Raw genomic sequence first — 14,278 nt, forward strand, 5'->3', positions numbered from 1 at the left:
GAAATAAATGTTTATTAAACACCTTCATCTATACTAGCAGGTTTGGTCACTACAGTTTTGGTGTCACTTTTCCCATAGAATCTATAGATATCCCTGAGAAGGTTGGAGGGCTCTTTTCTATTATTATAGATCACAAACACCCACCAGTGTGATTATTTGCTTGATATCAATTAAGTATTCAGACTTTAAGAAATGAGTATTAACCAGCGTGGTATAGCTACCCTCCAAAAGTCTAACACACTGCCCCACAAGAATCTATAGAGACCAGGGGAAAATGGAATCAGTCTGAGGGAGCATGTGTGCCAAATAGCTAACACATACTCATGAAAGTACTTTACTAGAGTGTTAGCACTATTTTATCAGCACTGTATAAGCAAGGAGTAGATTTCATCTCTTGGGCTAAGTAGAGTTATTGGTGTGGTGGAAATACATAAAGATCCAATTGAGCCTCCAAGATTAAAAAAAAACATGTTTTTTTCTCTTTGTTTTGCTTTGTTTTTAATTGAAGTTATTCTGTTGGGCTCCTTGTGGAGACTCAATTGCCTTTCTTCACCATGTTCAGGCCATCCTCAGCTCTACCAATTTATCCACTACCAGTTTATCCACTACCATAAAATGCTGCTCTCCTAAGGGCAGGATGTTAATAAAGGTTCCAAATTTGAATTTACAATTTTGATGATATACCATTCAAATTATAAAAAAGCATGCTTTATTGAAATTATGTTAAGTTGTGTCATATTGAAATCCATATCAGGTGTACTTGGGCCTAGAGGCCACATGTTTGATACGTCTGCTTTACAAAACACCAAATAATAACAAAATTCACTTTAAAATAAAAGATCTGGAATATTGAAGGAACTAATAAAGAAAGATATGGACAAAGGGGGAATAGCATCTCCAAATCTCAAATTATATTGTAAAACAGTAGTCATCAGAACCATCAGGTACTAGTTAAAAATAGAGATATTGATGAATGGAACAGACTATACAAGAGAGAATCAGAAACAATATAGTTCCATAATCACTGTTCCATAATTAGGAAAACATAAATTACTTAGGAATGAACTACCTATTTGATTAAAAGAAGTTCTGGGAAAACTAGAAAGTAATCTGGCAGAAATTAGGTTTAGACCAGTACCTTATACCATATTTCACAACATATGGTAAGTGGATATGCAGATTTAATAATAAAGATCATGGTATAAAAACGTAGAAGAGAAGCACACCATATAATTTTCAGAGCTGTTAAGAGAAAAAATATTAATGAAATAAGGGATAGAGGCAATTAAAATAATAAAATAGGTAATTTTGATTACATGAAATATAAAAGCTTTTATACAAATAACACTAACGCAAGAAGACAAGCAGGTGAATGGGGAAGCATTTTAATCAAATTTTATTGATCAATGTCTTCCAAGGTATATAAATAAGCTTGCCATTATGAACATATAAATTAATTGTCTAATAGATAAGTGTCCTAAAGATATAAACAAGCAGTTCTCAAAAAATATAGACTATTAATAATCTTATGAAAGAATGTTCCTAACCACTAATAATAAGAAAAGTGCAACTCTGAGGTCTTAACTTATATACACCAAATGAAAAGACAACAAAAATGGGAATGGTCAATATTGGATGGGTTATGACAAGACAGGAATGCTAGTTTCTTGCTGGTGGAACTGAGGATCAATATAGTCTTTTTGAAAAGCAATTTCGAATTTTGCAAAAAAACAAAAAAGAGGAGGGGGATTAGAGATTCCATAGTCTTTAACAAAGATTTTACTAATATCCCAGAGAGATCATTGATACAAACATACTTTCTATGTATATCAAAATATTTGTAGTACACTTCTTGTGATAATGAAGAACTGAAAAGAAAGTAGATGTCCATATTGGGAAATAGTCAAACAAATTGAAGAATGGAATGCAATGGAATATTATTGTGTATAAGAAATGATGCATATGATGTATACAGAAAAAATGGACATATCTACATGAATAGATACAGAATGAAGTAAGTAGAACTAAGAAAATAATATCCATAATGTAAAAGGAAAGAAAGCACTACCAAAAAGAAATTAGAAGTGGTTATAGGCAGAAAGATGATATAAACATATAAACATTTATATAGTGCCTAATATGTGTCAGGCACAAAACAATGAGCTTTTTATAGGTCATTTGATCTTCACTTGATCCTCACAAAAGCTACTATCATCCCTATATTACAGTTGAGGAAACTGAGGCAAACAGAGGTGATATGACTTGCCCAGGCAGTAAATGTCTCTGATGTCAAATTTGAACTCAGGTCTTCCTGAATCCAAGCCTAGCATTCTATCCATTGCACTACAACTACCTTTATTGTGCCACCTGCTGCCTCTCTGAAATTATTTTGAGAAGCATAGCTTAATAGATGCTATAAGACATATGTACCTTTTCACTTTGCAAATGTAGGTGGTCCATGAGTTGGGTCACTGAACATATTTTCAGACTTTCCTATGTATTGATCAGTTATACTCATGTTTTCCTCTTTTTTCATTTTTTAAAATATAATTTATAGGATTATAATCCTATAAATATAATATTATAATCCTATAAATGTAATTTATAGGATTAAATATAATTTATAAAATATAATTTATAGGACGGCCCTCCAGGAGAGAGATATACAGTCGTGGAAATTTTGATGATACAAAAACAAATGGCATCACTAAACACTTTTTATTTAAAGTCCAAATTCTCTGCTCCTCTGAAGTTCACTAGCACCTCTGCCATTCAGGGTTCAGGATTAGAATGGAGAGTTTGAGTTACTCCCCTCTTCTTCCTCCTCTTCTATATCCCCAACAAGTAATTTCTTTTCAAGGATTTGACTAAAATTCTCTCTCAGCTCACCATTCATATGAAACTCTTGGTCCTGAACTGTCTGGTATTTCACAAGGCGTTGACGTTTCCTCAACCACTCTGAACACACTTGTGCTGAACCCAAAAGGATAGCCAGATCTTATTTGCACTTACTTGAAATATCTGCTTCATTGATACAAGCAAAAGGAGCTTTCATTCAGTGGGTGAGAGAAGGATTAGTCTAATGAATCATCTCACCCAACTTAAAGGACGTTACAGGTGTTGGGCTCTGATACCTGGGTTCAGTCCATCTTCTGCCAATATTGATGAGGTGATCTTGGGCAAGTCATTAAAGCTCTTAAAGCTCTAGCAGTTCCAAGAATAGACGTTTCAGAGATGATGTGGGCCTACGTTGGCAGAGGGAGATTTCTTCCTCCTTACCATGCAGTCATAGTCCAGGCCCTATCCCTATCTTGCGTCTACATGCAATTTCTTCTACCTAGATTATAAACTTTAGGGCTGGATGGTTTTTACTTTTATCTTTGTCTTCCTGATGGCCTGACTTTGTGGTAGGCACTTAATAAATGCTTGTTGATTGATATCAACCATAAGTTACCAAAGTTCTTTTCAAACATTTGTTTGTTTTTCATTTTGGAAGCAAATAAAATCAACCTTCATAATGCATAACAGTTTTTTTAATCTATATGGTAAATTAACATTAAAATAATACTTTTAATGAAGAGAAATCAATTTACTTTAAGGAAAATAATTTCACAAATATTTTCAAGAAAGCCTTTTACAAATATTAAATTCTCAATATTGCATTATCACCAGTGAGACTCCTAATCTAAATAAAGTCTTATTTTCTGCAGAAGTTAGAAGGTACTTCTTTAAGAAATTAGTTGCATGTGTGCTGTGTTAAACGCCTGGGAATTATTTCAGCTATAAACAAGAAGAACAGAATTTCTACTTTAAAAACTGTTGTGTTTCTAATTTGTTTATGATGCTAAATGAGTCACCTACAATTGTCAGGAGATAGTAGAGAATATGTCTTATAATACTATAATTATAATGTTGAACATTTACTTTGTAACTTCTATCCAAAGACATCAAAGCATATATTTTTCTTAGTTCCTTAGCTTTTTTGCTTCAACCTTGAAAATACTGGGAAAGTCAACAATACGGACATTAAAAACAAACAGGTAAACAAACAAAAGAGTGAAAAAATATTTTCCAAGTTAGAGTTCCCTAAAATCCTTTGATAATGCTAATAAAAGGATAGTAGCAACAACCACATTTAAGATGAGTCATCTTAGGCCTTGTTTTCACAATAGAAAGCTTTTAGTTTTATAGTAATATCACCTGACCTGCTATAGAGAAAACTAAGTCGTTATGATTTATATGTTGTATATGTAGTGGGATTTCATTTGTGACCATAACCTAAGAGATTACATTTAATTAGTATTAATAATGGTCAATGATTGCTAGTATTTATAGGTAATTAATAATAAGTATTACTTAACATGTAGTACATACTATATGTTTAATATAGCCTGATATCTCAGAGAATTTGAGATTGAAACCAAAGAAGAGCCAAAGGAAATGAGACCCAGGAAACAGGTGATTAGCTAAGAATAGGACATGATCTGAATGTAGAGAGGCCCCAAATGAAAACAAAATTGGCCAGAGACTAACCAGAGGTGAGATAGGGACAGAACCAGAAACTGCATTATCAGAGAGGCAGTGCTAGAAAAAGAAAGGGAATAGGAACTAAGGAGGGGGGAAAGGGCTCAGAACCAGGGAGAACATTTCATAGGCTCTTAAAAGATATGCTTGGGAATACAGAGAAAGATATGGATTCAGTTTCCTCATTTGTAAAATAATAGGTCTTAATTAGAAAGCCTCTATGGTCCCTTAAAGTTCTAACATTTTATAACTTTATTATGCTAGCTGATAGACAGGATACAACAGATATAGCTGCATTTACGCATTAGTCTCACTGAATATATCTATATCTCTATCTATACACATATTCTGATTAACAATAATTTATCCTCTTTTCTGCCTACTCTCCCCCAACTAAACAATTAAAAAAAGAAAAAGAAAGCCTTTGTAACAAATAACAATTTAAGCAAAAATTTTCACATTGGCCATGTCTGAAAATGTAAGACTCGTTAGGAATTTTATGTCTGTTACCTCTCTGTTGTGTGGTGGATCCTGTCTTCATCTATGATGCTATGGGTTCATAGCTGGTATTTGCACTGATCAGCGTTCTGAAATCTTTCAAAATGTTCCCCACACTTGCTCTCATCATCTAATTGATCTCAGTTCTGTGTGAAAGAAAAATTATTTTTACATGTTGTTTGTATACATTTAAATACACAAGTATGTATAAATATGTTCATAAATGCTTATGTATTCTTGAAAAAAACATGTATACATACATATGCATATAACCACGTGTTTATATGTCATAGATAGATGAGAGAGAGAGAGAGAAAGAGAGAGAGAGAGAGAGAGAATAGGAAAATATAAGTTATAGAGAAAATATGACTCTAGATCAGAACTGTGTCACATACTGTTTTTAGTGTTTCTTCAGCTATGGTCTAGGTCTAGGACCTACAAAGGATGGATTAGAATGGAAGCTTCATGAAGTTAGACATCATTTATTGTTTTGTCTTTGTACTCCCAGTACATAGAGCAATGTCTGGCACAAAATAGGTCCTCAAAAAATGGTTATTCAATTGTATTAAAAGAAAGGTTTTAGTAAGAAATTTCTACAAGCTGAGTAGTCACAGAAACACTGAACAGTGAATCTTATTATTGCGAAAATCAAGGTTCCTCTGTATCTTTTTTCCATTCTTGAAAAAGGAGCAGAGTTTAAAGTTGTGAGGTTTCAAACAGATGTTTGACGGTAGAAACATCTGTTAAAGAAATTGCACTCCTGTCTGACTTTAGCAGTAATTTCCTCAGCAGTGCTGTCCCCACACTCACTAATTCTCTGGGTAGGTGACCTTATTCCTCAGGCTAAACAGTGAGAACAGCCAAAATGATGTCATGGGCAGCAGTAACAATGACCATGGTTCTGAAGGCCTCTGTTTGACCTTCAAAATCCTTCATGACCTGTCTCTCCCCTCCAGTTCCTTATACCTTATACTACCATTGTTCAGTTTTATCTGACTCTTCATGACCCCATATGGGGTTTTCTCAGCAAAGATACAGGAGTGGTTAGCCATTTTCTTGTCCAGTGGAATAAGACAAGTAGAGATTAAGTAACTGGCTCGTAGTAGGAGCTTGATAATAGCTTATTGTTTAAGTACCTGAAAGCAGCTTGTTGACTATATGTACTGCCTACCTAACATAAATGATACATTAACTCAACAGACTGTACATAGAATTTCAAATTTTAATTTTAGTCCATTTTGTTTTTCTTGTGTAGATTATTAGACCAAAGCTTTTACAGTTATTTAATTACATATACCTAACATAGTTATCCCTTTTTCAAGTTCATCGAGCTACACAAGTTTAAAAGAAGTTTAAGGCATGTAATGAATTTAGAAAGTGTGAAGATGAAGTAGTTACAGCAGAAATAAACTTAATAACTACATTTTAAGCCACATACTAAATTTCTCATGATTTTTTTTTAACAAAAACTGTATCAACTTATTTTTGTACCTTCTATATACCTTTCAAATCCTATAAAATGGGCCAAGGTGGTTCCCTGAAATACAGCAAATATTTGTGAAGTACTTACTTTATCTAAGACACTGTACCACTGTAATAGGTGCTGGGGATGTAAGAGATAAGATCAAACATAGCCCCCAGGGTAAAAAATTAACATTCTGCTACAGAATACTATGTATGCACAGAGAAGCAATTCTAATGCACTTTGAAGAGGGAGAGAATACCAACCATTGGATACAACTGCAAAGGTTTCAAAAAAGAAATGCCATCTGAGGTGATCCTTGAAGGAACAGAAGGATTTGGAGAAGCAGAATTGAGTACACACCATTTCTGGCACTGTACATAGTTTCTTTGTCAATGGGAGTTGGGATTTTGAGTTTGGAGAGTTTAGCTGGAATGCAGAATACATGAAATGGAATAAGGTGAAATAGCCTGGAAAGATAGGTTGAGACCAAATAATGGAAGTCTTTAAATACCAGGCTGTTGAGATTATTTCTTATTTTAGAGGCAACAGGGAACCGCTGTGATTATCACTTGATCTTTGGCCACTGCAAGGGTATTTGGGATCCAGAGGAAAGAGAGGAGGGAAAAACCTGGACTTATTGAACAAGTAGCAAGTATTTTGTTCTGATACTTATAAATTAAATTATTTTGTTAACTCTGGAGCAATAGTGTCGGGAATAGAATAGAAAGGGGAACACTAAATTATACATAAAGATCCCTTTGGGCAAGACTAAGAAAACCACAAATTAACGTTATTTTAATTGTATTTTGGTTTTTTAAAATTTATTTTGTTAAATATTTTTCAGTTACCTTTAATCTGGTTTGGGCCATACTTAGGAGTGTTGCAGGGCATATAACCTTGTGTTTCGCACCTCTGGTGTGGAGAATGGATTGGAGAGGAGAGAGGCTACAGGAAGGAAGATGGTTAGAAAGCTATTCATATAGTTCAAGAAAGAGATGATAAGGGCCTAAATCAGATTAGAGGAGGGAGGTGCTATTAGGACTGACATACCAGAGATGTTATGAAGGTGGAAAGAGAAGAATTTTGCAACTCAGTGGGTATGGGGATTAGGAAAAAGGATGAACCTAGGATGAGTCCAATGCGATGAACCTGGATAATCGCAAAGGGAGAGAGTATCCTTTCCTGTGAGATACAATGGGATTCAATCCATGGCAAAAATAATTGAAAAGCATTTTTTTCAAACTATTAGCATTCTTCCACCCACTGTAATTCATTCAAATCAGTGATAACTTTTTAAAGACCTACTATTTACCAAACAACTATGCAACAAAACGGAGATACGAATAAAGGGGGAAAAACAGTCCTTGATATCAAAAAGCTCACAAAATAATGGAGAGATGAAATACAAACACTATATATACAAAAGATATATAAGGGATAAACTGGAAATAGTCTCAGAGCAAAAGCACTAGCATTCAGGGGGATCAGGAATGGCTTTTTGTAGAAGGTAGTATTTTTATTTCATACTTGAAAAAAGTCAGGAAGGCCTGTGAATGTGCCTGGAGTTCGGGGATGTTTGAGGAATAGCAAGGAGGCCAGTATCAATGGGTAGAAAGTAGTAAAGCGTAAGAAGACTGGAAAGACAGTAAGAATTAAGGTTATGAAGGGCCTCTCCCTCTCCTTCTCCTCTCCAAAGGAAGGTAAATTTTGATATTCAGAAACTACTCAGTTAACTTAGGATTTACTGGCTAGATTTCTTCCTTCCTTCCTTCCTTCCTTCCTTCCTTCCTTCCTTCCTTCCTTCCTTCCTTCCTTCCTTCCTTCCTTCCTTCCTTCCTTCCTTCCTTTTCTCTCTGAAGTTCATAGATTGGACCACAACAGGTCCCTGCCCAAGCTCCCCTTAATGGCTGTATTTTTGGCCCTCCTGCCTTTCAGTGAATGTCAGTGGCAACACTTTCTCTTTGGAACAGCAACCTGAGGGTCTTCCCCTCCCAGCTTGATTTTTTTTTTCTAATTAAAGGGGCCATCCCTTGATTCAGTTCTTAAAGAGACCTATTCACTGAATAGGCATTAACTCACTCTAAGTGAGTACCTGAAAATACCTTAACCTAAAAGGACCAGGGTCTCCCATTGCATCTTGGGCCATCATCTGTAGTCTTGATGAATATCTGGCACACTGAGCCCTAGAGGAGAAGTGAGGCTGGTGACCTTACACAGCCCTCCCTCACTCAAATCAAAGTCAAATGCAAGTGATGACATCATTTCCCTGATGTCATGGTCATCATCAAAAATGAAAGAGAAACACAACAGTGAAGGACTTTAAAAGCCAAATAGAGGATTTTATATTAAATTCTCTAGCCAACAGGGATTCAGTGAAGCTTATTCAATTGGGGATGGGGGTGGGAGAGGGAAGGGCAACATGGCAAAACCTGTGCTTTAAGAAGATCAATTTGACTGCTGAATGAGGAATGAAGTGGCGTGTGGACAGACTTGGGGCAAGGAAACCAAACAGAAGTATTTTTGCAGTAACCTAGGCATGAGGTGATGACTGTATCAGAGAATGATAACAATTATCATTTATATAATACCTACTATTTATGAGGCACTGTGCTAAGCCCTTTAAAATATTCTCTCCTTTGGTCCTCACAACAACACAGGGAGGCAGGTGCTATTTGTATCTACATTTTATAGTTGAAGAAACTGAGTTAAGTAGAGGTAAGTGACTTGCCAAGGATCATATAGTTAGCAAGTATCTGAGGCCAGATTTGAGATCAATTCTTCCTGACTTCAGTCTCCATCCATTGGACCAAGGAGAATGTGTTTAAGAGACATTACAAAGGTTGGATCTGTAGGCCTTGGTAACTGACTGGATATGGAGAGAGATTGAATTGAAGTTGATACCTAGGTTGTGAGCTGGGTTATCATTGGTGACTTTGACAGTGCATTACAGAGAGGTTCTAAAGAGAGGAGCAAAAATGAGTTCAGTTCTGATATGTAGAGTTTAAGATCTTGGTAGGGCATCCAGTTTAAGATGTCCCAGAGGACAGTTGAGGGTGATAGAATGAAGGTCAATGGTGAACATCAGACTAGACAAAGAGATTTTGGAGTCATCAGGATAGAGATGATCATTGAATCCGTGGGGGTTGATGAGATTGACAAGGAGAATAGTACAAAATGAAAAGGAAGGAGGCTAAGGACAGAACCTGAGGTATACCCATAGTTAGTAGGCATAGTATGGAGGAAAATTCAGCAAAGGAAATTGAGGAGACACTACACAGGAAAGAAAAGATCCAAGAGAGAGCTGTCATGAAAACATCGAAAAGCTAGGGAGAAGAGTCAAGGACAAGAGTGCTTGATCATGTAAAAGGCTAAGAAGAGATCAAGAAGGATGAGGACTGAGAAAAAGCTATTTGATTTGGTGATTAAAAAAATCATTGTTAACTTTGGAGAGAACAGTTTCTTTTTTTAAATTAAATTTATTTTATTCTGAACTTAAGAAATAAAACAAACATTTCCATAACACAGTAAAAAAAAGATGATTGTACATGAAAATGAAAATCATTACAAACAACTTGCTATTCCTTTAAAACATGTAATGAAATTATCATGTAACTTTCTTTTTTTTTCTTTTCTCTCCTCCTCCTACCCTAGAGATGGCTACTATTAGACACAAATGTGTATAAATCTGTATAATCATTCTATACATACTCTTATTTATCAGTTCTTTTTCTGGAAGCAATAGTGTCTTCTTTCATGTCATTGTCAGTTAACTTGGGTATTTATAGTAGAGTAGTTTCAATGATGAGGTCAGAAGCCAGATATCAAAGAGTTAAGAGAATAAGAGGAAATGAAATGTAAATATCAAATATAAATGTTATATTTGCCACACATTTGTCACAAAGAATTTAGCAATGAAAGAGACAAAGGAAGACTGTGGGAATGGACAGATCACAGGTTTTTTGAGGAGGGAAGAGATGAGTACTTTTGTAGACAGTAGGGAAGCATCATGTAGACTGAGAGAGATTGAAGATAATTTAGAGAGTGGGAACGACAGAGGGGACAATCTACTGGAGAAGATAGGATGGGACAAGATTATTTGTGCATGTAGAGGGATTTGCCTTGGAAAGAAGGTCACTTGTTTGAGTCAAACAAGAGTGAAGGGGGGGGACAGTGCAAAAAACATGTAGCTGATGTGAGATGAGGAAAAGGGGAGAAAATGGAGCTCTCTCTAAGTGGTCTCATTTTTTTTTTTCAGCAAAATGTGATGTAATGTTCTCTGGTAAGAGAACTGGGGGAGGGGAAGCCATGGGAGGTTGAAAAAGGGATGAAAATGTTTAAAAAAGTTGTGGTTAGTGGGATTGTTAATTCTGGCCCACTTGAAATTACATAGCATAAATCTATAGTGTTCTCATCATTTTGACCCTGATTCCAAATTTAATTTCCTTTTTTTCTGTCTTATATGTCTTTGATTCAAATTGTGAAACTAGAAATTGAAGCCCTAAGAAATGTCTACCAGAAGTCTTAGAACATATCTGGAAATGTGCTATTCCTAAATTTAGCATAATATTGCCTTTAGTTCTATTACTATTAACCATCTAATGATGATAGAAAAGTATTTTTCTGCTTTACAAGTTGTTATTAGGCATGCCTGGCAAAAGAATTATCATTTATTTTTATGTTCCCAATCAAAAAATTCATTTAAATTCCAAGATGATATATGCTAGAGGACAAAGAAAAACACCACATTCTAAGACATTTCATATATGTTGAGATATATTTACCATAAATAATGGTGCAATGAGGGGACAAAACTATATGCATTAGAGAATAATTGTATGCCAAACTTTGTGATACTATTAGTGATGCTATCTGTTCAGTAGGGATTCAGAGAAGAAACTGAGTATATAGGAGGATGGATGAGCAAATAAATATGTATACTGTAAGCATTTCAGAAGTAATTTTTAATAAATAAAAAATGATTGACTAGATATAGGTTTAAAGGACAGAATTCAGATACATTGAAAACTGCAGTGTTGTTCTCAAATTACAAACATTGCAATTGTTCCCGGGTTTGGAACATGCAAAACATGATTCTCATTGAATTCTTGGTGATATGTTCAATTCTAACCATGGTGAACAACTGTTCAAAGAAGAATTTTCACTTTTAGCAGATTTATGATAAGCACAGACTAACAGTCCTATTCATCCTTAGAGGAGAACTTTAGCATCATACAGACTTTGCAAAACACTTTTTTCTTGCTTCCAGGAAAGTTCTAGATGTAACTAGAATTTATTTCAGAAAATAAAAATTATATTAACTAATGTTTCATTATGGATATTCTTCTTTACTGTTCTCCCCTTTCCTCTTCATAAACTTTATTCCAGTCTCCCAGTTTTTCCATTCTCAGTCTCAAGATTCTATGGGAAATGATTTGTTTTATCTCTCTGTCCGTCTATCTATCTATGCATCTGTCTGTCTACCTACCCACCTACTTATCCATTCATTTATTCATTTGTCTGTTTGTTCATTTGTTTTTCATTTTCACTAATTCATTCATTCATTCATTCATTCATTTATGCATTTGTTTACCTATACATCCATCTACTTACTTACTTGTCAATTTATTCATTCATTTATTTCTTCATTTGTTAACTCATTCATTTATTCATTTACTTATTTATTTCTTTATCCATCTGTCCATCTACCTATCCATTTATTTATTTATTTATTGGAAGGCTGAGTTTCTATGAGTGAGGAAAGTATGCAAGAGAGCAAGCTGTGAGTCACCCTCGTTCCTCTTCTGTGTTCCCCAAGTGTACTTGTCAAAAGTGAGTGCTGATCTCTGCTCTCTCTCATTAGCACTGTGCTTTATTATGCCATTGTCACGGCGCACATGTGCCATCTCCTCCCTTCTTTCCCCATTAAACAATATACAGGATTATTTTATCAATATTTGTAGTACCATATTTCTAGTAGTTAAAAAGGTTAACATCTTTTAATAGCCTTTTAAGTTCCCGCTGCAGCTAGATAATATAGTTAATGGTGGTGGAGCCCCAAACAAATTTCCTGCAACATTAGCTGCATTTAAAAGTATAATCTTATGCAGCTTTCTCTTGTTCAACAGCATTTCAGAATAATGGGAGAATGCTTCTATTTACAATGGAGAAAATAACACACAGTATTTAACACTGCTTATGATGCTTATAATTACTTGCGACCCAACCCTGAAAACCAGGCAGAGTCCTTAAAATATTCTCTGAAAGCAGAAAAGCATTCGAACCTGGGGGACCATAACCAAGTTGCAGATTTTCAAAAGCTGAGATTTGTCTAATAAATAGATGCAGAACACCCAAATGTTTTTAAACATAATTACCATATGCAGAATGAAAAGGCTTAACACTTCTAACTAGCACGTAATGGGCACAATCATCATTAGCCTTCCTTATAAGGTTTCGTTCTGTAGAACAGATGCAGGACTGACTGCTGGGTCTGGCGTTTTGTGTCTGGGGCTTTCAGTCTATCTCAAGTGAAAATATATAATTCCAGGCCACTCTTCCAATACATCACAGTCATTTTCTGCACTTTAGTTGTTTTTCTCTCCATTTTTCTTACAAAATAAAACATCATTACAGCAGGTTTAAAGTGCACTTTAGTGCCTGCAATCTACCCATGCTATTCTTTAATATTTCATCATTAAATAGCAAAATAACCTGATATGATCCTAATTTAGTGCCAATTACACTGCATTGATCAAAGTGACCTTTTCATACTGGAGCACAAAAATCAATCCCGCTGTACAACAAATGTCAGGGGGATGAGAGCAACATATAATCTGTGACAATCAAAACATTACTTACAAATGAAATCACCAATGACCTGCATGCCAAGGCAATTTCTGCATGATGTGCACTGTTTTTGTTGGGGAATTCTCTCTCTCTCTCTCTCTCTCTCTCTCTCTCTCTCTCTCTCTCTCTCTCTCTCTCTCTCTCTCTCTCTCTCTCCCCTTCCCTAACACACATACAAAGTTGTGTTATTTCATAATTTCAGTGACAACTGATAAAAATGGTCAAGACCACTCGGTGAGTCTGTAGAACAATCTCTGAAATGGACCATAAAGATCAGTTTGTCTATATTGTCTAGTGAACAGTTTTTTTCAAAATATATCTCATTAGGACATTTCTGATGCAAGATAACTGAGACAGAATTTAGACATAAGCTCTATATATTTTGTACTGCTCCAGTACACAAGATGGGGGGGGGGGGGGGGGCAGAGGAGAAGGCTGCTGAAAGAGAGTTATCATATCTTCATGAAGCATAGCAATTCCATCATAATCTAGATTTCATGAGAATATGATTCAATATTTAGACCTACTAGATATGTTAATCAGGTAAGAATCATCTAAGCAGTCCCAAACTAAAGTTGATGTCTATGATTTCTAATTGTATTAATGAGACAAACTCTAATTGTACAAATGAGACGTAAACTCATTCATTTCAGCTTCCTTCCTTATTTAATCTTGGCTATTTGGTTGAATGAATGAAAATATTGATTGGTATGCTATTTTCTAAAACCATTTCTAAGATTTTGCTTAGACTTCTCACAGAACCTTTCTCTATCTTTCTCTGTGAATTCTTTCTAAAAGAGGTAAAAATGTTTCAGTACAATGACTTTGGGACTTGGATTTAAAGGACCTGAGACAGAGTCCCAGCTCAGATGTTTATTCACTCTGGATTTCATTTGCAAAGGGAAGTCAAACTAGATGATCTCTAAGATGTCATCCAACTTTCAA

Source organism: Notamacropus eugenii, chromosome 4, assembly GCF_028372415.1.
Source record: "Notamacropus eugenii isolate mMacEug1 chromosome 4, mMacEug1.pri_v2, whole genome shotgun sequence".
In the NCBI taxonomy this organism is placed as follows: Eukaryota; Metazoa; Chordata; class Mammalia; order Diprotodontia; family Macropodidae; genus Notamacropus; species Notamacropus eugenii.